Source organism: Andrographis paniculata, unplaced genomic scaffold (genome assembly GCF_009805555.1).
Source record: "Andrographis paniculata isolate CXL003 unplaced genomic scaffold, ASM980555v1 Contig98END, whole genome shotgun sequence".
In the NCBI taxonomy this organism is placed as follows: Eukaryota; Viridiplantae; Streptophyta; class Magnoliopsida; order Lamiales; family Acanthaceae; genus Andrographis; species Andrographis paniculata.
In genome coordinates, this window is record NW_026137637.1 from 3,003,452 (window position 1) to 3,027,794 (window position 24,343).

The 24,343-nt window shown below is 37.9% G+C and overlaps 1 long non-coding RNA gene across 3 annotated transcripts in view; it reads left to right on the forward strand.

Moving 5' to 3' along the window:
* Positions 1–24,343, forward strand: part of LOC127243724 (uncharacterized) — a 61,236-nt gene that overhangs the window by 15,860 nt on the left and 21,033 nt on the right. The window contains exon 4 of one of the 3 annotated variants that reach the window (XR_007837030.1): positions 8,039–8,088. The exons of the other annotated variants lie outside the window; for them this stretch is intronic. This is a non-coding gene — a long non-coding RNA (uncharacterized LOC127243724). Of the gene's footprint in view, positions 1–8,038; positions 8,089–24,343 lie in introns of those variants that run through there. 3 annotated transcript variants of the gene reach the window in all.

Genomic DNA, 24,343 nt, shown 5'->3' on the forward strand with positions numbered 1-24,343 from the left:
CAGGATTTGCGGGATATTGTCTGCGGAGGAAATGCTGACGATGGCATTCGGGTACATGGTGACAGTTCTTCTGGCATTGGAGGCCGGATTCGATCTCTAAGTAGGACCAATAAATGCCAGTCGTATGAGTTGAGTGATTTGTCTGGCGATGAAATTGGGAACTGCATGGATGATGAGGATGATCAAGACTTTACTCTGGCGAGAAGGCAAAAACGGAAGAATCAGAAAAGAAGTGAAACCGAAAAGGATAGCGCGAGAGTAAAGGCTTCAGGACAGCGCTGTGATGGAACGCCGAAAAGAAAGATGCCAGTGAACGCTGCGCAGAGGGAGAGAAATTAGAGGAGGGTGGGTGGCGATGATGATGACCGAACAGTCAAGGCAGGAGCGCACCAAGTCTCAGCCTCAAATGCCCAGAGCCCGAAAGCTACACGGATTTGCAAAAGTGGCGGGGATGGAGAAGATATGCCGTATTGGCTAAAGGAGATGACAAAGTTTATGACGGGGGCTAAAGCGAAGAAGCTGAAGCCTAAAAGATTTGATATCTCCAAAATCCCAAGGGAATCTATTCTCGGACAACCGTCTCGATCAATACATACTGGTGAAGGGAGTGGGGCGGCAGATGCAGCTGAAGGCTACCCTCCTCTTCCAAAGAAGTTTCGGTTTGAGGAGGATGTCGTGCCACTCACAGAAGAGGGACAGAGACAAGCTGAGCGGGCGGAGGAGATGGAAGACTTGCTTGAAGAGTTCCACTTTTGTTGTGCTGTTGAGGAAATAGGAACGACTGCCAGCCGTGAGGTAAGTAAATCAGTTCCAACACTTGGGTAGAATAATTCAATATTCAAACAATAGACAAGAACTGATTTGACATGGATTGAGAACTAAATCGGCACTATTATTATAATTATTCAGAAAGTGAAATGATAACTAATGATCAATTCATGGCCTGCAGGTTGTTAGAGTAGACGATGAGGAGGAGGAAGAGACTCAGGAGCGCAGATGTGCTCGAGGGCTGCATCAATTGATATTAGAAGACGATCGAGGATGGTTTTGTATCTACTGTCAGCATGTGACGATTCAACCGAATGATGTAATTCCTCGACCGGTAAGTATATATCAATTTCTTCCTTAAATAACTGAAATCAGAAAACCATCGGACTATGGGGAACATCAAAATTGTTCCTTTTAATTAATTATCCACCATCCCTAATTCTATACTAATTTGTTAATTATTTGAATGTAGGTCAGTGCAGTTTTAGGTTGATCTTTCTTTCGCAGGAGATCAAAGCTCGTAATGCTTCCGGAAAGAAGAACCAGGAGAAAGGGAACGGTCTGGATCTTAGCGCAGTTAATCTCCCAGAAGCTGATTCAGCGGATATAAGCAGCTGGACTAGCGGCTCAATGTGGAGCATCAAGGTTGGTGTGCGGGAAAGTATGTACGAACACCAGCAAGAAGGATTTGAGTTCCTCTGGAGGAACTTGGCAGGCAGTACCGATATTGCCGATTTAAAGAACTCAAATCTAGCTGGAGTGGGCGGATGCATCATTTCTCATGCCCCAGGGACAGGAAAGATACGTCTCATGATCGTATTCCTCGAGACATATCTAAAGATGTATCCAAACTGTCTGCCGATGATCATCGCCCGGGCTGGATTGCTTCAGAACAGGGAAGGGGAGTTCAGGAAGTGGAATTCCGGGTTTAATTTCCACAACCTGAACAATCTGACAATTATCGGTGACGAGATGGCTGCTGCTGCTGAGCATCTCTTTCAAGGAACGAGTATCAGATGGCAGGGACATGGAGGTAATCTGGATGGTCAAGATATATTCATGGAAGAGAGGGGGAGGCCTTTTGGGGATTAGCTACAGTCTGTCTGAGAAGCTGACGGCGCAGAAAAACATGGAAGCAGATGCAGGCGAAGAGGGGCAGAGGTCGGATATTGAAAAGAACTTCGAAGTTCTGGGGTCGATACTTCTTGAGATGCCTGGACCGGTGATTCTTGATGAAGGCCATACACCTCGCAACCGCCGGAGTAAAATTTGGACTTCACTGGTTCAGCTCAAGACCGAAAAGCGTGTTATATTGTCTGGGACTCTTTTCGAGAACAACTTTAGAGAGCTGTTCTACTCACTGAAGATCGTAAGGCCTACAGTGGCAGAAGCAGCTATGCAGGACCCGAGCTGTTCTACTCACTGAAGATCGTAAGGCCTACAGTGGCAGAAGCAGCTATGCAGGACCCGACATTCACTGAGATTCTGCATTCAGATAGGAAACGCCGGAGATCTAGGCCTGCTTTGCTTCCGGAATCCACCAACCGTGCAGTGGAGAGGCTTAAAGTCTCAATGTCGCCGTTTGTGCATGTGCACAAAGGCTCTATCCTGCAAAAGAGTCTTCCCGGATTAAGAGACTTTGTCGTCCTCTTGAAATCGACTGGATTGCAAAAGAATCTGATCGACTGGTTGGAAGGAGAACGACTAAGGAAAACAATTAAGAGTTCAGATTTTGGATTTTCTTTGGTATCTGTTTTCCGTACCTTATCCAAACGGTGCAAGTCGCAACTGCCAACTGATGGAATTGATATGCAAGCAGCCGAGACATCAAAGCTCAATCCCAACAAAAGAGTCAAAACAAAATTCATCATCGAGTTTGTCCGCCTCAGTATGATGCTGAAGGAAAAAGTACTCATCTTCAGCCAGTACCTTCCGCCCTTGGACCTGATCAAAGAGTATCTGACCGCGACCTTCCAGTGTAATGCCGGGAAGGAAATTCTCAGGCTGGAAGGAAAGCTAGAGAAGAAGCAACGCCAGAATGTTATCAACGCATTCAACGCTCAAGAAAATGATTCGAACATCATGCTGGCGTCGATGAAGTGCTGCTCTGAGGGCATTAGTCTGGTTGGGGCTTCCAGGGTCATTCTGCTGGTCGTTCTCTGTAATCCTTCTGTCCAGCAGCAGGCAATCTGTCGAGCTTATAGTATTGGGCAAAACAAGTTTGCTGGCACGACTGAGGCGGATAAATATTGCCGGCAAGCTGAGAAAGAGCGGCTATCCGAATTAGTGTTTTGCTCTTCTTCAAATGAGAAAGATATCTCAAAGAAGCCGATGGCGGAGATTGAGGACAAGATTCTTGAGGCGATGGTCAAGCACGGAATGACAAAAGACATGTTTGAAAAGATCATCCACCAGCCAAAAACCAGAGACTTGATCCAATCCTTGGGTCTCAGAGGTTGAGAATGCTCTCGGAAGTATTAAGGTACGGCTTGAGTGAAATTGTTTTTGAAGAAACAAATTGAGTTGATTGATTCATTTTTGTTTGTGAATTGTTTGGCTAATTTGCTGGAAGAAATAGAATGTGAAAGAAGCTTGGAATTTATTTTTTGTTTATTTTCTTATGAATTGTTTGGGAACTGACTGCAGGCACCAGATGGTCTGTCTCTTTCTCTGTTTCTTATTCTTCTGTCGAAGCAAAGACTTAATTTTTCGTCCTCCTCTGTCTCTGAATTTTTTTCTTGGATGGACTGTCGGACAGGCATCGTTATTTCATGAAATGAGAGCAACCAAGACAACGGCAGTCCCATCTTGTTTGTGGACACCAAGCCTAAGGATGATATCCCAATGTCTCAATGTTAACATAACAAAGACTCCTCTCCTCAATATGTAGTAAGTACAAGTCCAATACTTCTGTTTTTCTTCATACATGCTCCCCCTCTCACTTTCTCTCGCACAATATATTATTTTTTCCACGGCATAAACAATAAATGGTGGATTGTAGTTCGTATAGGTTTCTTATGAATTCTAAAATTTTGTTTTTCGACGGATGACTAGTCTAATATTGCTAAATTTGTGTACCAGGAAAGTGATGCGGGTGAAAGGACACTGATGGTTGTGATAAAGCAGAGAAACTTGCTGCAGCCGCCTGTCATCTAGAGCTAAGTGCAGACACCCGACAATCTGTTTGTTTCTCTGTTTTATATCCGTAAGTAGAAGTGAATGCTAATATTTTTTTGAAGCTATCCGGTTCCTCCTCTGTCCCTGAATATTTTCTTGGATACAGTGGCATAGTTATTTCATGAAGACTGTGGTCGAGAGCAGCCAAGACAGCACCCAGTCCCGTCTTGTTTGTGTGCACAAAGGCTAAGTATATTAACAAAACAAAGACTCGTCTCCTCAATACGTAGTAAGTACAAATACAATACTTCTGTTTTTCTGCATACAATCTTCCTCTCTCACTCTCTCTCACACAATATATTATTTATGTGATGGGTTATATTGTTTCCGAAAGAAGTTTTAAATTTTTAAATTTTTTTCCACGGAAGAAACAAAAAATGGGGGATTGTAGTTCATATAGGTTTCTTTTGAGTTCTAAATTTTGCTTTTCGACGGATGACTGGTTCTATATTGTTAAATCTATGTGCCAAGAAAGTGTTGCGGCTGAAAAGACAGTGATCGTTGCGATAAAGCAGGGAAAGTTGCTGGCAACCGAAGGTGCATCTGTTTAGTTGTTTCTTGTCCTTAAGCAGAAATGAACACTGATGTTTTCTGAAGCTATTCCCTTCCTCCTCCGTCGCTGAATAGTTTATTGGATGAACTATCCGACAGGCATGGTTATTTCATTAAGACGGTGGACAAGAGCAGCCAAGAAAGGTGCAGTCCCATCTTGTTTGTTGACACAAAGCCTAAGGATGATATCCCAATGTTTCAACATAAACAAAAGAAGGACTCCTCTCCTAAATATGTAGTAAGTTCAACTACAACACTTCTGTTTTTCTACATACATGCTTCCTCTCTCTGTCACAATATATATTATTTTTTTGATGGGTTATTGATGACTCCAATAGGAGCATATTATTAGCTTGACAAAATTGTGTATTACTCGAATTTCTGTATAAAAACCATCATAATAACCCATTAATGGCTTATATTATTGATCTATATCGCTTGCCATGATCCAAATTTCGTTCTTGAGATTATTAACGAATTTCGCCCTTTTTAAGCGGTAGTGTGGTGCCAGAAAAGCTAAGTCAAACGTCATAAGCGACAGCCACCTCCGCTCACAAGCGCCCAGGATACTTCTTGGAAAAGACTAAGGCATGAGAGGCAAGCGGTAGCTTTCACCGTTCGCAAGCGACAGCCTCTCCCGCTTGCAAGCGACAGTCCAGACACCCACTGCTGCAGATTATCACCTGATTCCAATTAAGTGTTCCAACTGCAGGGGCACAGCCATTTCATTTGCAGCCAGCATAAGCGAGCCTAGCTGCGCTGATGCCCTCCAGCTCTCCGGCAAGCGAGGAAGATCTGAGCCCTTGAAATTCAATACAATCAAAGCGAGCACCCTGGGAGTTATGGCCAGCAACGGCTTCAACAGAATAACTACCAGTAACTGCCTAATTGCTCAGCGGTTGGAACCGCCCAACAACTGATTGCAACCGTCCCGTCTCACCTGCTATAAATAGGGCCAGATATCTTTATGTAAAATAGATCGATACTTCGATTTTTAAATACTCTTAGCAATTACTTTTCGCAAGCAAGTCATCTTCCTGTCTCCGAGACCTCCAACCCTGTAAGGGAGTTCTCCACAGGAATGGCCAAGGGAGTAAGGGTTTTCCTTCCCCTTGGCCAAGTCTTTACAGCTTTCTTAGAATAGATTGCTGCTTTCGTTTACAGCTTTGTAGCGCTAATCTTTCTCTGCTTTCGTAGTAGATAATGAAATATTATTCAGTTCTTCATCCCTATTTCTTCCACACTTTTTACACACTTATATAAAGTTTGAATTTAGAGAATTTCATTTAACTGGTTTAGAGCAAGAGAAGAATTGATTATTTGAGCCTTCTTATGCGCCAAAAGCGGTCTCAAGGTAGTTCAATGTAGTTAAGTACGCGGGAGCCTTGTCGACCTGCTTAACTACTGTTCTGAATTCAATTTTGATTAAAAGAAGGTAACAGAAGGGTAAAGCCACTAATGAGGCAGATATTGGGAAAATTAACGGGGCATAGGCGGTGGTCTATTAGGTCGCAGAGATTCCTAGTGACAGTAGGGTTTCTTTCTTATGATGGCTCGATTCTGGGTGTCATTGAAGTCTTGTTGTAAATCCTTAAGGTCAAAATTCCAGTGTTATGAATTCTTTATATTTCAGTTTATATAATTACATTACCCCCTTCTAACCATTTCCGTAATATACATATATTTCCGATAACACACTTACATCGCTCGCTCACTACATCCAGTAAATTCTATCCATTTAGTAACACACAGATCAACACAACACCTCTCCCTCATTTTCTGTCGCTCGTATATATACACATATACATATATACATATACAATGTGCCGTTCGCTCATGTCCCGATCACTCGGTAACCGCTATTCATCCATGTCCCATTCATCTGGTCCCCACTTCCGCTCATGTCCCGATCATCTGGTTGCCGCTGGCACTTCATCTTCCGCCCTCGCTTACGCTTACCTCATTTTTACCGCTTTAATTACTGCTTTCTATAGCTTAGCTTTTGGATCCGCTGCAAGCGGATCCCTTCATGCCTTCTTTGTCGCTTTCTCAAGATTTTTACCTGTGAAATTCATGACTTAAAATCCTTGTGTTCGACCTGGAAACTCACCAGTAAAAAGTATAAATAATTCTGATAACCACTCAGGGTCTACAACCACAAAAATTGCTATATCCGATCGCTTTTCTATAAACTTCCACTCACTGATTTTCGAATATAAATTCCCCGTGGATTTGTACAAATTTAAATAATAGAAATTTCTGTTATCAGTTATATTGTTTCCGAAAAAAGTTTCAATTTTTTTCATTTTTTTTTCCATGAAAGAAATAAAATGTGGATTGTACTTCATATAGGTTTCTTATGAATTTTAAAATTTTGTTTTTTTGACTGATGGCTGGTTTGATATTTCTAAATACGTGTACCAGGAAAGTGCGGCGGCTAATTGGATTTCAGAGTGCAGGTCCAAAATCCAAGAAGGCCCAAATGCGATTTATTTTATTATTTTTCCAGGCCCATATTAAAGATATGGCTGGTCCCGTCCATGGAGAAAAAAGGCAATATGTTGTAACAACCTAGTGTTGTATTGTGATTTGTTGAGAAGATAGATAATCTTGCTGAAGGCCCAATTTAGTAGGATAGATAATCTTGCTGAAGAATGGTGTTGCATAGAAATGATTTGCAGGTAGCAATTCTTGAGGGAGATGAACACAGCTCTGTGTAAGCTTAACTTGTTTTCGATTTAGTGAAGTCATGCCTGGGTTGGAACCCCCAGATGTAGGTCTTTTATGACCGAACTGGGTTATCAATTTCGTGTGTTTTATTTTTGAGCTCGCAGAGTGTGCGTGTGTTGTTTGATCTGTTCATGAACTGTCTTTGGAAAAATCTATGTCGGTGTTGTGTTTATTTGCAGTTTGTTTTTTGTTGAGCTTTTAATTGGTTGCTGCTTGATTTTTGAACGTATTTGGGGCCATCAATAAAAAATTTGTGTAAGAGCTATATTGGTTTCTTGTGGTTTGTCTGGCTTTCCAATCATTTGATTTGGGTTGGTAATGATATCCCAATATTTCAACATTAACAAACCTAGGACTCCTAATACGTAGTAATTACAAGTACAATACTTCTATTTTTCAATATATATGCTCCCTCTCTCACTCTCTTTAGCTCTCACTACATATTAATTTTGTGATGGATTGTACTATTTCCGAAAAAGTTTCAATTTTTTTCATTCTTTTTCCACGGAAGAAACAAAATATGGTGATTTGTAGTTCATAAACGTTTCTTATGAATTTGTAAATTTTGTTTTTCGACTGATGGCTGGTTTGATATTGCTAAATTGTTTACAAGGAAAGTATTGTGGCTGTAAAGATCATTGCGATAAAGCAGGCAATCTTGCTGGCAACCGCTTCTCATTCTGAGCTGAATGCAGACACCCATCGGTCTGTCTGTATCTCTGTTTCTTATTCTTAAATAGAAATGAACACTAATGTTTTCTGAAGCTATTCCCTTCCTCCTCCGTTGCTGAATATTTTCTTGGATGGACAGGCATTATTTTTTCATGAAGATGGAGGACGAGAGTAGCCAAGACAGCACCAGTCCTGCTTGTTTGTGCACACAAAGCCTAAAGATAGCACGCAGTCTTGAGATTGATTTATTCTATTTTCAGCAAGTCTACTCCAAAAAATGATGATCACAGACAGCCCTTACTGAAACCATTTGCAAGGAAATGGGGAGTGTTCGGAGATTATAAATAAACCCACCTCATTGCTTCAAAGATTCAATTTCAGAATAAGAAAATGTTATTTTGTCATTTTCCCAACACCTCCTTTCTTCATAATCGTTTATAGAAGAAGCTTCATTGGCGTACTCAATGCAGTCCTTTGGATTCGTGATTTCTTTTGACTGAATATCAAGTAGGCCTTAGTACATTGTGTGTTCCTTAAAATGATGGGGCTTCTGGTCACTATGCACTGCGCTCATAACTTCGATTAGGATTGCTTCAAAGGTGCCTTTTCTGGTCAATATTTCATACAGGGAGGACATACGGTGGAACAAGGAAGCTTCGAGCACCGAAAACCATTATGAAATTGCATCCAGACCCTAGATATATGTATTTAGTTGCACACGATTACAACTCGAAACTATATGCATTGTATTCAACAATATATATAAGTCGATCAGGACATTATATAATTAGTTGTGAAACTTTCTATTGTCCACGAAAATTGGCAAAATACCTATAATCTATAACTACTTGTGGTCATATATAAAATTGTTTAAAAACTTTCAGTCATAGTTATAAATGATCACTATTAAAAATCTTACTAGAATATTCTTACAATTCTAACATACGTATAATCTACCCAATCACACACATTAATTAGTGCAAACCTAGAGCAGTCTTGAATGAAGAATTGTCGGAAGAAATCAAAATTTCTGAAATTATCATACACCTATACAATCTTGTGTATATGGATGCAATATAGCAATCTCAAACTAATAACTCGTCGAAAAATAATAAATATTCATCAGAAATATATATGAACTATAATCCACCATATTCTATTTTTTCCTTGGAATAAAAAATTAAAAAACTCCAAACTTCTTTAGGAAACTATACAACCACTCACATTTTGTTTCTTCTAACAAATCAACCAAACAAATCACAAATAAAAATGAATCAATCAAGTCAATGTGTTTTTTCTAGTTCATTCAAGATGTACCTTAATACTTCCGGGAATATTCTCAACCTTTGATGCCCAATGATTGGATCAAGTTGGCTTTCTTTGGTTGGTGGATGATCTTTTCAAATATACCTTTTGTCTTTGCTGCTAGACAATCTCTTCGAGAATCCTGTCCTCAATATCCAGCCTCTAACAAACTTGATTACCAGCTAATATAGACAAAGAATTCGTATGTAGCATATAAAAGATTCTATTAGATAGGAACTTTAATAAAATTAATATCGTAAATTTAAATAATTCACAATAATGGACAAGTGCGACTAAGAGCACATGTTGAGATCATATCTAGGGTATCAATCAATAGTGTAAGTATCCTTAGGGTAAAATCGAATTTGATAATTGTTTTAGAAATAACTTCAGCTATGTTGGAAGAAGTGTAAAAACTAATTTGCCAAACTATCACATACTGGAAAAAATAATAATATCAAGTAAAGGAAGATAAGTGTTTTTTTAAAAAAAGTAAATAAATAAGGATTACATCTATTGAAATACTAGTTTTAATCGGTGGAAATCTAGAGATTAAATAAAAAAGAACAGATCTTTTTACCTGCTTAGATTAGCCAAATCAAATTAGAACACAAGCTACCAGATAGCTGCAAGAAATTAAGCTACACAAAAGATTAATAAATTAATATTCTTTCATATTCGAAAAAAAAAAAGTGACGAACTAGTAAAAGTTCATCCAGGTTGAAAGGTATATAGACACACATATATATGCATACAACCTCTCTACACCTACAACATATCTTCCTTTGACGAAATGTTGATTTGAATGACTATTCTTCAAAGGCTTTTTTGTGTGAGGAGAGAGCGGGAGGGAGAGGGGCTAGGACAGTCTAAAACAACATTTTTTTTACATTTTTGTCCAAATCTTGACAAAAAAATGACATTGGGTCGTATTAACACGGAATATTCTCCAAGTGTTTTTTTATTTTCGGATTTATTTCTAATTTTATTATTTTTGTAAAGCCCATGAATTTTATAGTTAAACAATAACTGGTTTGTGTGTGTATGTGCATAGGCGGATCATTTTTTACCAAATAAGAGATATATATAATTAGATAATATTTTGAATATTTGATGTGGAGAATTATGATCAAACTTATAATTGCTTAATATTTATTGTGAAATTTGTAAATTTTGTTGAAAGTCAGAAAATTATAACCAAATTTAATATGTACTTAAATTGAATAATCATAAATTCAAATCTATACATCATATGATTACATTTTCTTTTATTACAGAACATCTCTTATTACTTTATTTTTTAAATAAAATTTATATAAAAACCAATAAAGTGAGACCCATGAAATGATACATAATTAGTATGTCTTACTCAAATTAAATACAACATCATATATTGAAATGTATAAGCAATGATGCAATCCATATTTAGGACTGTTGTATGCTTTGAAGGCTGGCACTTTGGGGCTCTAGGCCTCTGCGTCTTCCCTACCATTTCGGCCTTCATTCGGGCTATAGCCCAGGAGACTATTGGCATATCTTCGGGCTGGAGCCAAGGCTATATTTCGATCAAAGTTTACAAAAGGAAGAAGATGATTAAACATAAATTCCATCGATTGCGCTACGGCCATTTGGCTGATGACAGCCGTGGAGGGAAGGGGAATCTGCCTCAAAACATCAATAACTGCTGAAGGTTGGTGCCTAAGTATTAGTCTGCCCCTTTCAACTGTCTCTATGTCGAAGGCCGGTTCGAGGGACTGGCCGCGGATGCTCACCCGATGCAGGCTGCAACAATTAAACAATATATAGTGGTAAGTGATGCCCAATTTGTTTGGGTTGAATAAGATTGATCCCTATTGTTCTCTGTGCACATTTACATGCAGTATTACAAAGGCAAAGGTTGTTTAAGTACCAATAGTAGTATAAACTATTCCTTGGGTCTCTTTGCACCATCCCCAAGAGTTCGATCTTCAGAAACCCTCCCACACATAGAACTGGTTCAGGCAGTGTAAATGTTTGCTTGAGGAGACTCTGGCCATATGCAATTCATATTAGAGCAAATGTAAGTTATTATTTTCAACCAAAATTCATTTGGAATTAGGACAACTGCTAGTGCATAACCTGCTCCATGGGGAATTGAGGCGATGTATAACCCCAGACGAAGTGGTCATCCTTTATATCCCCCGGCAAGTTAATGTCCTGGTGTGTTTGATATTTTGGCAACGTACTATGCCCCATGCTGAATTGGAGTGACATAGCAGAGAATATATATTGTCTATTACCATAATGTCCTGAAAGGGAATGCAAATAGGATAGAAGAACTCAGTTAGGATTCCCAACATAAAATAGGATGAACATAAATGTGTCGAGACACTGGAAAGTATAGAATACCAGGAGAAGGCTGGATTTGAATGTCTGATACAATGCAAACTCCGCCATTGAGTTTGAAAAGTATGGTCTCAGACACATTAGCGTCGGTGTGCCCTTTGCTCGACCAATACATTTTGTTTGGGAGGAGTGCATGAATGATGCTCTTTCCTATATAATGGCTTGTAGAAGAAGCTCCGATGACAAACCCAATGCAATTCTTTGGATTAATCATACTTGCTTTTGACAGAATAGCAAGGAGGCTTGAGTACAGTTTGTGTTCCTTCCGAAGATCATTGAATCTTGGAAGATGGTGCTTCTTCCTCTGGTTCATAATTGCGTCGCAGTAGCTTGTATTCTTGAGCATTGGAGCTCTCCTTCGACAAGCTGTTTTTGCGATGCCATTTTGGACAACTGCAAAACAAAATACGTGTGTAAAAATGGATAAGAGTAATTTCTCTAGCTAACATAATGATAAGCTGTGTATATTAGTGTTTACACATTTCATTCTGCTTGAATATAATAATACTAAAAATAAAATTGAGCAATAGACTTGAAAGGAAAGATAAAATAAAGAATGAAAACAAAAATTTAGTATGTATGTATATAACGGTGTTGAATTGCAATTAGGGTGTGTTCTTTTTGACAAACTTCATAAAAATTTACTATTCCTGAAAATTCATCTTTCATATATTCTTCTAAAAATCAAATTTATATTCAAAATATTTTATCAATATCTATTCATATCGCGTCATATAATTATTTAAATTAAATTTATAAATATTCAAATCCTAAACCAAAATCCAATGCCCCCGACAAACACACCTCTATGTGCATTGCATACGATAGTAGATTGTTCAACAAAGTAACCATATCAATTGTTGTGAAGCTTTTAAATATTAGAAATGTTATCATATTGTCTATGAAACTAGTAAAGTGACTATAAGCAGTAAATTTTGGATATATCTAAACAATATTATTATTAATATTATTATTATTATTTTAATAACGTGAGAACATGCAGCCCCTACCTTTCAGGTGCGCTTTGGGTAAACCCCCGGCCGAACATAAAAGCCTGCAAACTTGGCCCGACAAGGCAAGTCGCACTAGGCGAATCATGTGTGGTAGGCACTACATAGAGGCATCGGGCTTTGATAAACAATAGTAATTTTGATTGTATTATATCGTTTATTTGAGTCTTCGTGACAACCATGCTTGCTCTTTTTTTTTTTAGTACTTTTTTATTATATTCTTAATCGTGTAACATTCATGTCAAGAATTAATAATAACGTGATAATCGAATATTTAGATTTGAATACATCAAATAATAACATATTACCAAACATATGTAATATTTTAATTATCAAACGGTTGTAGAAACAGTGAGTAGATGTTCATAAAAACATAATAATAAAAAAAAAAAAACAATTTAAAGGTTAAATTTGTCATCACTTCACCCTACATGATAATTACATATAAACAACATGTCAAAATTAAGTGTTTGGTTGATGAAATCAATAAAAAAATCTTGATCCCCAACTACCTGACAAGAAGATCATATGTAACATATAATGATCAAGTGTCTTTGTTGAGTCTATTTGACCGGAACATCAATAACAATGAATGTGTGCATTTAAATTACTCACCAAAATGGTACCAGGTACGAGTAACAGCTGACATTCGGATCATGTCAAGAGGATCAATCAATAGCGTAAGGATTGTAATAATGATCTCCATTGGTAGATAATCTAGAAAGTCTGCCATTGTAATATTTATATTCACTGAAAAAGTAGTTAACATCAAAATCTTTTAAGATAGATTGAAATGACTATTGGATAATTTCAAACTAAAAATTCTAAGAAATCAATAGCATTACAGCATGACATATGAGTAAAAGAGATCGAAAACAATGACAAAGTGTTGCCATTCAGACAATAATGGAACTATAAGTGTAAATAGATGTCAGATGTTTAAAAGAATGGCCAAATTTCATTCCACAACGGACTTTTTTTTTTTTTTTTTTAGTGAATGATATAAAGTAGAGAAGAAAGAGTTTAAACTAATAAAACAAAAAAATAAAAAATAAAAAAATATGTCATCTGCCCAAACCCTAGTTTTAGTTTGGGGAATCTAGAAATCAAAGAAACGGACACAGATTGTGGTACTTGCTTAGATTAATTAATCAAATCAAACAAGAAGAAACAAGGGCCATAAAAAATCTGCAACAAATTATGCTAAAAATGAAAGATGTTAATAATGTATTCGGATTCAGAGAAATGGAGACGAAGCTCCATAAAAGTGCCACCATAACAACTTGGAATGTAATTAGATACGAAAAAACATATAAATACATACCTTATGCTTGCTGAAGGAAGAGGTGAGGGAGAGGGAGAGAGAGACTTCTGACAGTGAAGCTGCTTTCACTGCGATTTGGAGATTTGGAGAGAGAGAGACGAGCGAGCGAGATTAGTTGACCGAAAGAGAAAATTAGGGTTTTGGATGGTAATGGTATCAGTAAGAAATATTAATTTTTCAGGTGTTTTCTACTTTGGATTTATTTATAATTATTTTTAAAGCCGACTTACATTATTACAATGAATGTGATATGTATAAATCAAATTGAGATTGAGATATTGATGATATTTTGCTCTAATTCTTTAAAAAATAAACAAAAAAAACAAAAAAAAAAAAAACCAAAACAAAAGAAAAAAAAAAAAAAAACTTATTGTCTATTATCTATTATATATTTATTTCTAAATTAAGAATAAGAAGAAGAGAAGAAAAGAAAACCATTGTTTTGCTTTTGGCAATTTAGAGGTCTTTATTATTTTTGTTATTTCTTAAATTTATTTTCCATTGTGTATTATAATGGAATTAAATTTTGATGAAATCTTAAAAATCAATTTAGTAGGAAAGAAAGGAAGACTCAAAATTGTAGTAAATATTATTTTACTGATAATAGTACGAGCTGTTCATTGTGTCTCTTTGCAAGAGTGAAAAACCCTCATCCAATGCATAGAATTGGTCCACGCAGAGTAAAAATTCGAAAATTGCATAGGAAGTTGATCCTCATACCGCAGTACTAACACCAGTAAAATATCTATCTAGTCGAGTGTAGGCACTAGTAGATTCAGTTTCTCTCATCCGGTTGGAACTCTTATATCTCCTTTGTTGAGTAAGCTTTCCAAAGACCATAAGTTTTTTTTTTTTTTTTTTATAATCTTCACGATAGAAAGTATGAAAAATCTTGACCTCAGAGAATTCACATGAATTTCCGCCTCAAGAAATCAACTCACCCGGGTTGGTTTTCTTATTGTGTTTGACTGAATTAAGGTTATTAATTCACTTGCAACCTTGGAGATGATTTATGTATATATATATATATATATTCACAATGCAATTATGTTATTTGGCTTCAAATTAAGCCCAATCAAGGGTGAAAATCCACAAGGGTGTAAAGATGCAGAGATGCGGTAGATGCCTATTATAGTCTGCCAGGCTAACATCGACGTGCGAGAGAATTCTGCATATTGTTGCCATTGCAGAATTTGCTTGGTTCTTGTCAAATTTGTTTGTTTATTTCTACTGTCATGTCTTTTATTGTTGATTGGCGTACTAGTGCACAAGGAATAAAAATATGGGATGTTGCATGTTTTTATTGTTTTGTAGATTGTTTGATGGGTTTGTTGCTAGTCACAAATCATGTTCTATCTCGTTCCTTGTAGATATGTTTATTCTTGTTGTAGTATTCTTAATTATTTTTGCGACTATTGCGTAGGTCATTTCTTTTTGGTGATATGTCACATTGAAGACAATTGGATTCTTAGTCAACTTGGTTAATTGTTCGTTTATTTCATAGGAACATACTATACTTAGAATGTGCATTTGATCCGTAGAACTTTTAATACTTCTACCTGTGAATATATTATTCTATGTCAAACCCCTTAAGGCATGCCATTATCATATTGTAACTTATTTTTAAATTACAGATTTATAGTATTGTACAATTAAGATCATCATAAATTAGTTTAGAGCTATTTATTTCTTCTGGTTTGTCATTTGTGCAATTAAGATCATCATAAATTGTTTTAGTGCTATTGATTTTTTCTGGTTTTCTTGATTCGAAGTTATTTGGTTTGGACTGAATGCGACTGTTATCAAGGAGTTAAATGCAATTAATTATGGTAAATTAAATGCATCACATACTTTACTTTAGATATCCAAGGGGGTTAGCTTAGGGTCCCAGTATTCATCATATTTGGAATGACCAAAAAAGTTCTTCACTACAATAATATTAATGGGCTTAAATAAAAATAAAATAAAAAATTACAAACAAAACCCCAGCAGAAAACACCTCAAGAATATACCATTAATCTTGACTTTTCTCTTTTTCGTCATCTTCTCTCCCTCTCCAAATCCCGAAAACCCAGTCGCATTTTCTTGTCGGAAGTCTCTCCCTCTTCTTCTCACTCTCCCTCTCCTTCTCTCCCTCGCGAAATTATCCACCTGAATTTCACGAACAGAGCTCAAAGGTGTGTATGTGTTTTTGTGTATCCATCGACCTTTCAAATTGTTTTGGAGCCACTTTTATCGAGCTACATCTTCATTTCTCTTAATCGGAAAGAATGATTAAAAAATCTTTGCTTTGTAGCTTAATTTCTTGCAAATTCATGGTTGCCCTTGTTCTTCTTGTTTGATTTGATTAATTTAGGCAAACACTACAGATTTGTATCCATTTCTTTGAGTTTTAGATTTCCACGTACTATTGGTGAAGTCTCTTTTTATTTTATTTTACTTTTTTTTGAAAGAAACCTCTTGTACTTCATTTTATTTTCTCTTTCTTTAAAAGTTCCTTTTTTATTTTGACTAACATACAAAAGGGTAAAGATAATAAAGTTCAGTAATTTCCATTAAAAAGACAAGGGTTTTTCTTTCTAAAAAAAAGTCCCTGGTGGTATGAAATTTGGGCATTCATTTCAATAACATCTATTTACACTTATAGGCCCCTTATTGTCTGTATCACAGCCTTTTATCAAAGGTTTGTATCTGTTTTTATATATATATATATATGTCACGCTACTGCATTCTCAGAAATTTTTATTCCAGATTATATTATCCAATAGTCATTTCAATCTTTCGCAATGCATATAATATTACAATGGCCGATTTTTTGAATTACTTACCAACGAAGATCGTTCTTACAATCCTTTCGCTATTGACTGATCGCCTACACTGATTCGAATATCTTCCGTTAGTGGCACCTTGTACAATTTTGGTGAGTTATTTAAATGCACACATTTATTTTTATTGAAGTTCTTATAAAAAAAGACAAGACAAAGGCAATTGATCATTATATGTTACATACGATCTTCTTGTATGCTAGCCTTATTGATTTTAGCAAGTGAGAAATTAATTTTGACATGTTGCATTTATGTAATTATCATAGAGTGTGCTTAACCTCTACATTTTTATTTTTTTTCAACACCTACTCATTGTTTCTATTACCATTGACAAACTCTAGTGTAAACATTCGATTTTTGCATGATCACTAATTCTTCACATGAATGTTATATGATTTAGAATAGAATTAGAAAATGCTGAAAAAAATGGCAAAGCATGACTGCCACGAACATTAAAATGAACGGTAAATTACTATTGCTTAGATATATACAAATTTGGACTTCACTGGTTCAGCTCAAGACCGAAAAGCGTGTTATATTGTCTGGGACTCTTTTCTAGAACAACTTTAGAGAGCTGTTCTACTCACTGAAGATCGTAAGGCCTACAGTGGCAGAAGCAGCTATGCAGGACCAGAGCTGTTCTACTCACTGAAGATCGTAAGGCCTACAGTGGCAGAAGCAGCTATGCAGGACCCGACATTCACTGAGATTCTGCATTCAGATAGGAAACGCCGGAGATCTAGGCCTGCTTTGCTTCCGGAATCCACCAACCGTGCAGTGGAGAGGCTTAAAGTCTCAATGTCGCCGTTTGTGCATGTGCACAAAGGCTCTATCCTGCAAAAGAGTCTTCCCGGATTAAGAGACTGTGTCGTCCTCTTGAAATCGACTGGATTGCAAACGAATCTGATCGACTGGTTGGAAGGAGAACGACTAAGGAAAACAATTAAGAGTTCAGATTTTGGATTTTCTTTGGTATCTGTTTTCCGTACCTTATCCAACGGTGCAAGTCGCAACTGCCAACTGATGGAATTGATATGCAAGCAGCCGAGACATCAAAGCTCAATCCCAACAAAAGAGTCAAAACAAAATTCATCATCGAGTTTGTCCGCCTCAGTATGATGCTGAAGGAAAAAGTACTCATCTTCAGCCAGTACCTTCCGCCCTTGGACCTGATCAAAGAGTATCTGACCGCGACCTTCCAGTGTAATGCCGGGAAGGAAATTCTCAGGCTGGAAGGAAAGCTAGAGAAGAAGCAACGCCAGAATGTTATCAACGCATTCAACGATCCAGAAAATGATTCGAACATCATGCTGGCGTCGATGAAGTGCTGCTCTGAGGGCATTAGTCTGGTTGGGGCTTCCAGGGTCATTCTGCTGGTCGTTCTCTGGAATCCTTCTGTCCAGCAGCAGGGTATCTGTCGAGCTTATAGTATTGGGCAAAAAGAGTTTGTCCATACCTACCATCTTATTACTGCTGGCACGACTGAGGCGGATAAATATTGCCGGCAAGCTGAGAAAGAGCGGCTATCCGAATTAGTGTTTTGCTGTTCTTCAAATGAGAAAGATATCTCAAAGCAGCCGATGGCGGAGATTGAGGACAAGATTCTTGAGGCGATGGTCAAGCACGGAATGACAAAAGACATGTTTGAAAAGAACATCCACCAGCCAAAAACCACAGACTTGATCCAATACTTAGGCCTCAGATGTTGAGAATGCTCCCAGAAGTATTAAGGTACGGCTTGAGTGAAATTGTTTTTAAAGAAACAAATTGAGTTGATTGATTCATTTTTGTTTGTGAATTGTTTGGCTAATTTGCTGGAAGAAATAGAATGTGAAAGAAGCTTGGAATTTATTTTTTGTTTTTGAGATTATTAACGAATTTCGCCCTTTTTAAGCGGTAGTCTGGTGCCAGAAAAGCTAAGGCAGATGCCACAAGCGACAGGCACCTCCGCTCGCAGGCGCCCAGGATACTTCCTGGAAAAGACTAAGGCATGAGAGGCAAGCGGTAGCTTTCACCGCCCGCAAGCGATAGCCTCTCCCGCTTGCAAACGACAATCTAGACACCCACCGGTGTAGATTATCACCTGATTCCAACTAAGTGTTCCAACTACAGCGGTACATCCATTTCATTTGCAGCCAGCACAAGCGAGCCTAGCTGCGCTGATGCCCTCCAGCTCTCCGGCAAGCGAGGAAGATCCGAGCCCTTAAAATTCAATGCAATCAAAGCGAGCACCCTGGGAGTTATGGCCAGCAACTTCTTCAACAAAATAATTACCACTAACTGCCTAACTGCTCAGCGGTTGGAACCGCCCAACAACTGATTGCAACCGTCCCGTCTCACCTGCTATAAATAGGGCCAGATATTTTTATGTAAAATAGATCGATACTTCGATTTTTAAATACTCTTAGCAATTACTTTTCGCAAGCAAGTCGTCTTCCTGTCTCCGAGACCTCCAACCCTCTAAGGAGTTCTCCACAGGAATGGCCAAGGGAGTAATGGTTTTCCTCCCTCTTGGCCAAATCTTTACAGCTTTCTTTGAATAAATTACTGCTTTCGTTTACAGCGCTAATCTTTCTCTGCTTTCGTAGTAGATAATGAAATATCATTCAGTTCTTCATCCCCATTTCTTCCACACTTTTTACACACTTATATAAAGTTTGAATTTAGAGAATTTGATTTAACTGGTTTAGAGCAAGAGAAGAATTGATTATTTGAGCCTTCTTATGCGCCAAAAGCGGTCTCAAGGTAGTTCAATGTAGTTAAGTACGCGAGAGCCTTGTTGACCTGCTTCACTACTAATCTGAATTCAATTTTGATTAAAAAGAGGTAACAGAAAGGTAAAGCCACTAATGAGGCAGATATTGGGAAAATTAACGGGGCATAGGCGGTGGTCTATTAGGTCGCAGAGATTCCTACTGACAGTAGGGTTTCTTTCTTATAATGGCTCGATTCTGGGTGTCATTGAAGTCTTGTTGTAAATCCCTTAAGGTCAAAATTCCATTGTTATGAATTCTTTATATTTCAGTTTATATGATTACATTACCCCCTTTTAGCCATTTTCGTAACATACATATATTTCCGATAACACACTTACATCGCTCGCTCACTACATCCAGGAAATTCTATCCATTTAGTAACGCACAAATCAGACACAACACCTCTCCCTCATTCTCTGTCGCTCATATATATATACATATACATATATACATATACAATGTACCGCTCGCTCAGGTCCCGATCACTCGGTAACCGCTATTCATCCATGTCCCGTTCATCTGGTCCCCACTTCCGCTCATGTCCCGATCATCTGGTTACCGCTAGCACTTCATCTTCCGCCCTCGCTTCGCTCGCTTCCGCTCACCTCATTTTTTCCGCTTTAATTCCTGCTTTCTATAGCTTAACTTTTGGATCCGCTGCAAGCGGATCCCTTCATGCCTTCTTCGTCGTTTTCTCAAGATTTCTACCTGTGAAATTCATGACTTAAAATCCTTGTGTTCGACCTGGAAACTCACCAGTAAAAGAGTATAAATAATTCTGATAACCACTCAGGGTCTACAACCACAAAAATTGCTATATCTGATCGCTTTTCTATAAACTTCCACTCACTGATTTTCGAATATAAATTCCCTGTGGATTTGTACAAATTTAAATAATACAAATTTCTGTTATCAGTTATATTGTTTCCGAAAGAAGTTTCAATTTTTTTTCATTTTTTTTCCATGAAAGAAATAAAATGTGGATTTTAGTTCATATAGGTTTCTTATGAATTTTAAAATTTTGTTTTTGGACTTATGGCTGGTTTGATATTTCTAAATCTGTGTACTAGGAAAGCGCAGCAGCTGATTGGATTCCAGAGTGCAGGTCCAAAATCCAAGAAGGCCCAAATGCGATTTATTTTTTATTTTTCCAGGCCCATATTAAAGATTTGGCTGGTCCCGTACACGGAGAGAAAAGGCAATATGTTGTAACAACCTAGTGTTGTATTGTGATTTGTTGAGAAGATAGATAATCTTGCTGAAGGCCCAATTTAGTAGGATAGATAATCTTGGTGAAGAATGGTGTTGCATAGAAATGATTTGCAGGTAGCAATTCTTGAGGGAGATGAACACAGCTCTGTGTAAGCTTAACTTGTTTTCGATTTAGTGAAGTCACGCCTAGGTTGGAACCCCCAGATGTAGGTCTTTTATGACCGAACTGGGTTATCAATTTCGTGTGTTTTATTTTTGAGCTCGCAGAGTGTGCGTGTGTTGTTTGATCTGTTCATGAATTGTCTTTGGAAAAATCTATGTTGGTGTTGTGTTTATTTGCGGTTTGTTTTTTGTTGTGCTTTTAATTGGTTGCTGCTTGATTTTTGAACGTATTTGGGGCCATCAATAAAAAATTTGCGTAAGAGCTATATTGGTTTCTTGTGGTTTGTCTGGCTTTCCAATCATTTGATTTGGGTTGGTAATGATATCCCAATATTTCAACATTAACAAACCTAGGACTCCTCTACTCAATACGTAGTAATTACAAGTACAATACTTCTATTTTTCAATATATATGCTGCCTCTCTCACTCTCTTTAGCTCTCATTACATATTAATTTTGTGATGGATTGTACTGTTTCCGAAAAAGTTTCAAATTTTTTCATTCTTTTTCCACAGAAGAAACAAAATATGGTGATTTGTAGTTCATAAACGTTTCTTATGAATTTGTAAATTTTGTTTTTCGACTGATGGCTGGTTTGATATTGCTAAATTGTTTACAAGGAAAGTATTGTGGCTGTAAAGATCATTGCGATAAAGCAGGCAATCTTGCTGGCAACCGCTTCTCATTCTGAGCTGAATGTAGACACCCATCGGTCTGTCTGTGTTGAAACAATAATTTGTAACTTTCAGGATAGTTAATATGAACTTTAAGTTCTAGTAATTGCCAATAATTATACCCTGAAGTAATGGCACGAAGATCAAGAGTCCTATGGAGTTGTCTAGAAAGTCTCTTGGTTATACATATGGATGTAATCCTTACTTCATGGTGGGTGAAAAAAGAACTTATCCAAAAACAGCACGTAATATTTTCTTCTGCAAGTTCTTCTACTATCTATCATACCCAACAAATTTGGTATCAGAGCTTGAAAACAATGTCCAGTTCTGTTCCTACCATGTTTAAATATTCCCCGAGTGAGGTTCCAATCTTTGAAGGCGATCATTACAATTATTGGAGTAGTGAAATGCAAGATTTCTTCATTTCACATGACCTTTGGGATATTGTTGCAGATGGATTTGAAGAACCACCTGTAGAAGGTGCATCTGCAGCCTGGACTAACGCTCAGCAAAAACAATACAAAGAAAATAAGAAAAAGGATTGCACTGCACTTCGCTACATCAAGCAAGGAGTGGGTAAGACAATTTATCCACGGATTTTCAATAAAAAGAAGGCAAAAGATGCATGGGACGTGTTGAAGGAGGAGTTTCATGGCAATGATAGAGTTATCTCTATTCGCCTTCAATCTCTATGGAGGGACTTCGACAACTTGGCGATGAAAGAGAGTGAACATGTGAGTAAATTTTTTACAAGAGCTGTTGACATTGTCAATCACATTGAAAGTCTTGGAGACACCATCCAAAGCAAGAAGGTAATCGAGAAGATTCTCAGAAGTTTACCTCCTAAATTCGACCATTGTGTTGCTGCCATAGAGGAATCCAAAGATTTGTCTGTGATGTCACTTCATGAGTTGATGAGCTCGCTTCGGGCTCACGAACAAAGGATTGAAAGAGCTCAAAATCAGTCCCTTGAGCAGGCCTTTCAATCGAAGACTTTTGTTTCAGCAAAGTCTCACCAAAATGCACCACAAAGACGGAATTTTTATAGAGGCGATCAACCCAACCGAGGAGGAGAACGAAAGAAAGAATTTGTTCCAAAGAACAGGGACGAGAATCTTGAAAAAAAACCAGCACGCAGCCCGTATTGCATTATCTGCAAGAAGTCCAATCATGATTCGAAGGACTGCTTTCATAAGTGCAGGAGGTGTCGAATTCCTAATCACTCACAACGGGACTGTTGGTATCAAAAGAAGGGGCAAACTGAAGCAAATTTCTTGAAGGAGCAGAATGCCGAATCTGAGACATTATTTTACACGAGCGAAAAAGATGAAGATCAGAAATCCGACCTATGGTATCTGGACAGTGGCTGTAGTAGCCACATGACAAGTAATGAAAGCCAATTTGAGCAACTTAACAGGAGCTGTACTTCACACGTAAAGCTTGGAGATGGAAATGTTCAAAGCGCTGAAGGAAAGGGCACGATTGCAGTCTTTACCAAAGGAGGTAACAAAAAATTAATTCATGACGTTCTTTATGTGCCTAATCTAGCGTAAAACCTCTTGAGTGTGGGGCAGCTTATACAAAGTGGTTATTTGGTCATTTTTGGTGATGGAATGGCAAGAATTTTCACGAAGAATAATGACTTGGTGGCTGAAGTTGAGATGTCTGCAAACAAAGTTTTTCCGATGACTATGCCTTCAAGCAATCAGTTTGCTTTGAAGAATGAAGTCGTTGAAAATTCATTCTTGTGGCATTTAAGATATGGTCACTTACATATGGCAGGGCTGCGCATTTTGAAGCAAAGAAAAATGGTTCTGGGATTACCGGATGTTCATCATGAAGAAAAAATATGTGAAGGTTGTATCTATGGGAAAATGCATCGATTGCCATTTCCCAAAACGTCATGGAGAGCCAAAGCACCACTTGAGCTGGTACACTCGGATATATGCGGTCCTATGAAGACACCATCGATTAACGAGAAGAGATATTTTATCTTGTTTGTCGATGATTTCACGAGGATGATGTGGGTATATTTTTTGAAAGAAAAATCAGAGGCATTCAAATCTTTTTTGAAGTTCAAAGCTATGGCAGAGAATCAAAGTTGCTGCCAAATAAAAACACTCCGAACTGACAATGGAGGAGAGTTTATATCTACTCCATTCCTACAACATTGCAAGGAACATGGCATCTCGAGACAGCTTACTGTGAGTTATACCCCACAACAAAATGGGGTCGCTGAAAGAAAAAATCGCACTGTGGTTGAGATGGCTCGGAGCATGTTGACAGGGAAAGGACTTCCAAATAATTTTTGGGCTGAAGCAGTTAATACTGCTGTTTATCTGCTAAACAGATCACCCACCAAAGCTGTGCCAAACAAGACTCCGTTCGAGGCGTGGAATAAGAGAAAGCCGGTGGTCGATCATTTGAAGATATTTGGAAGCATAGCCTTTGCTCATGTACCAGCTCAGAAACGTGAGAAGTTCGACAAGAAGGGTGAGAAATATATTTTCATTGGTTACAGTGATGAAAGCAAGGGGTACAGACTTTTCGATCCAAAGGAAAATCGGCTGACTGTTTCTAGAGATGTCATATTCGATGAAAGTGGAGCATGGGATTGGAAGATCAAGAATGATTCAGATTATGAACAGCCATCAAATCAGCCTGGCCAGTTTACAGAACCATTGCGATTACAGAATGAGCGCACAACTCAGTGCGAGAATGCTCCTGCCAGTCCAACTTCGGCTCAACCAAATCCAAATGATGAAGAACCGGATTCAGAAAATCCAATTCT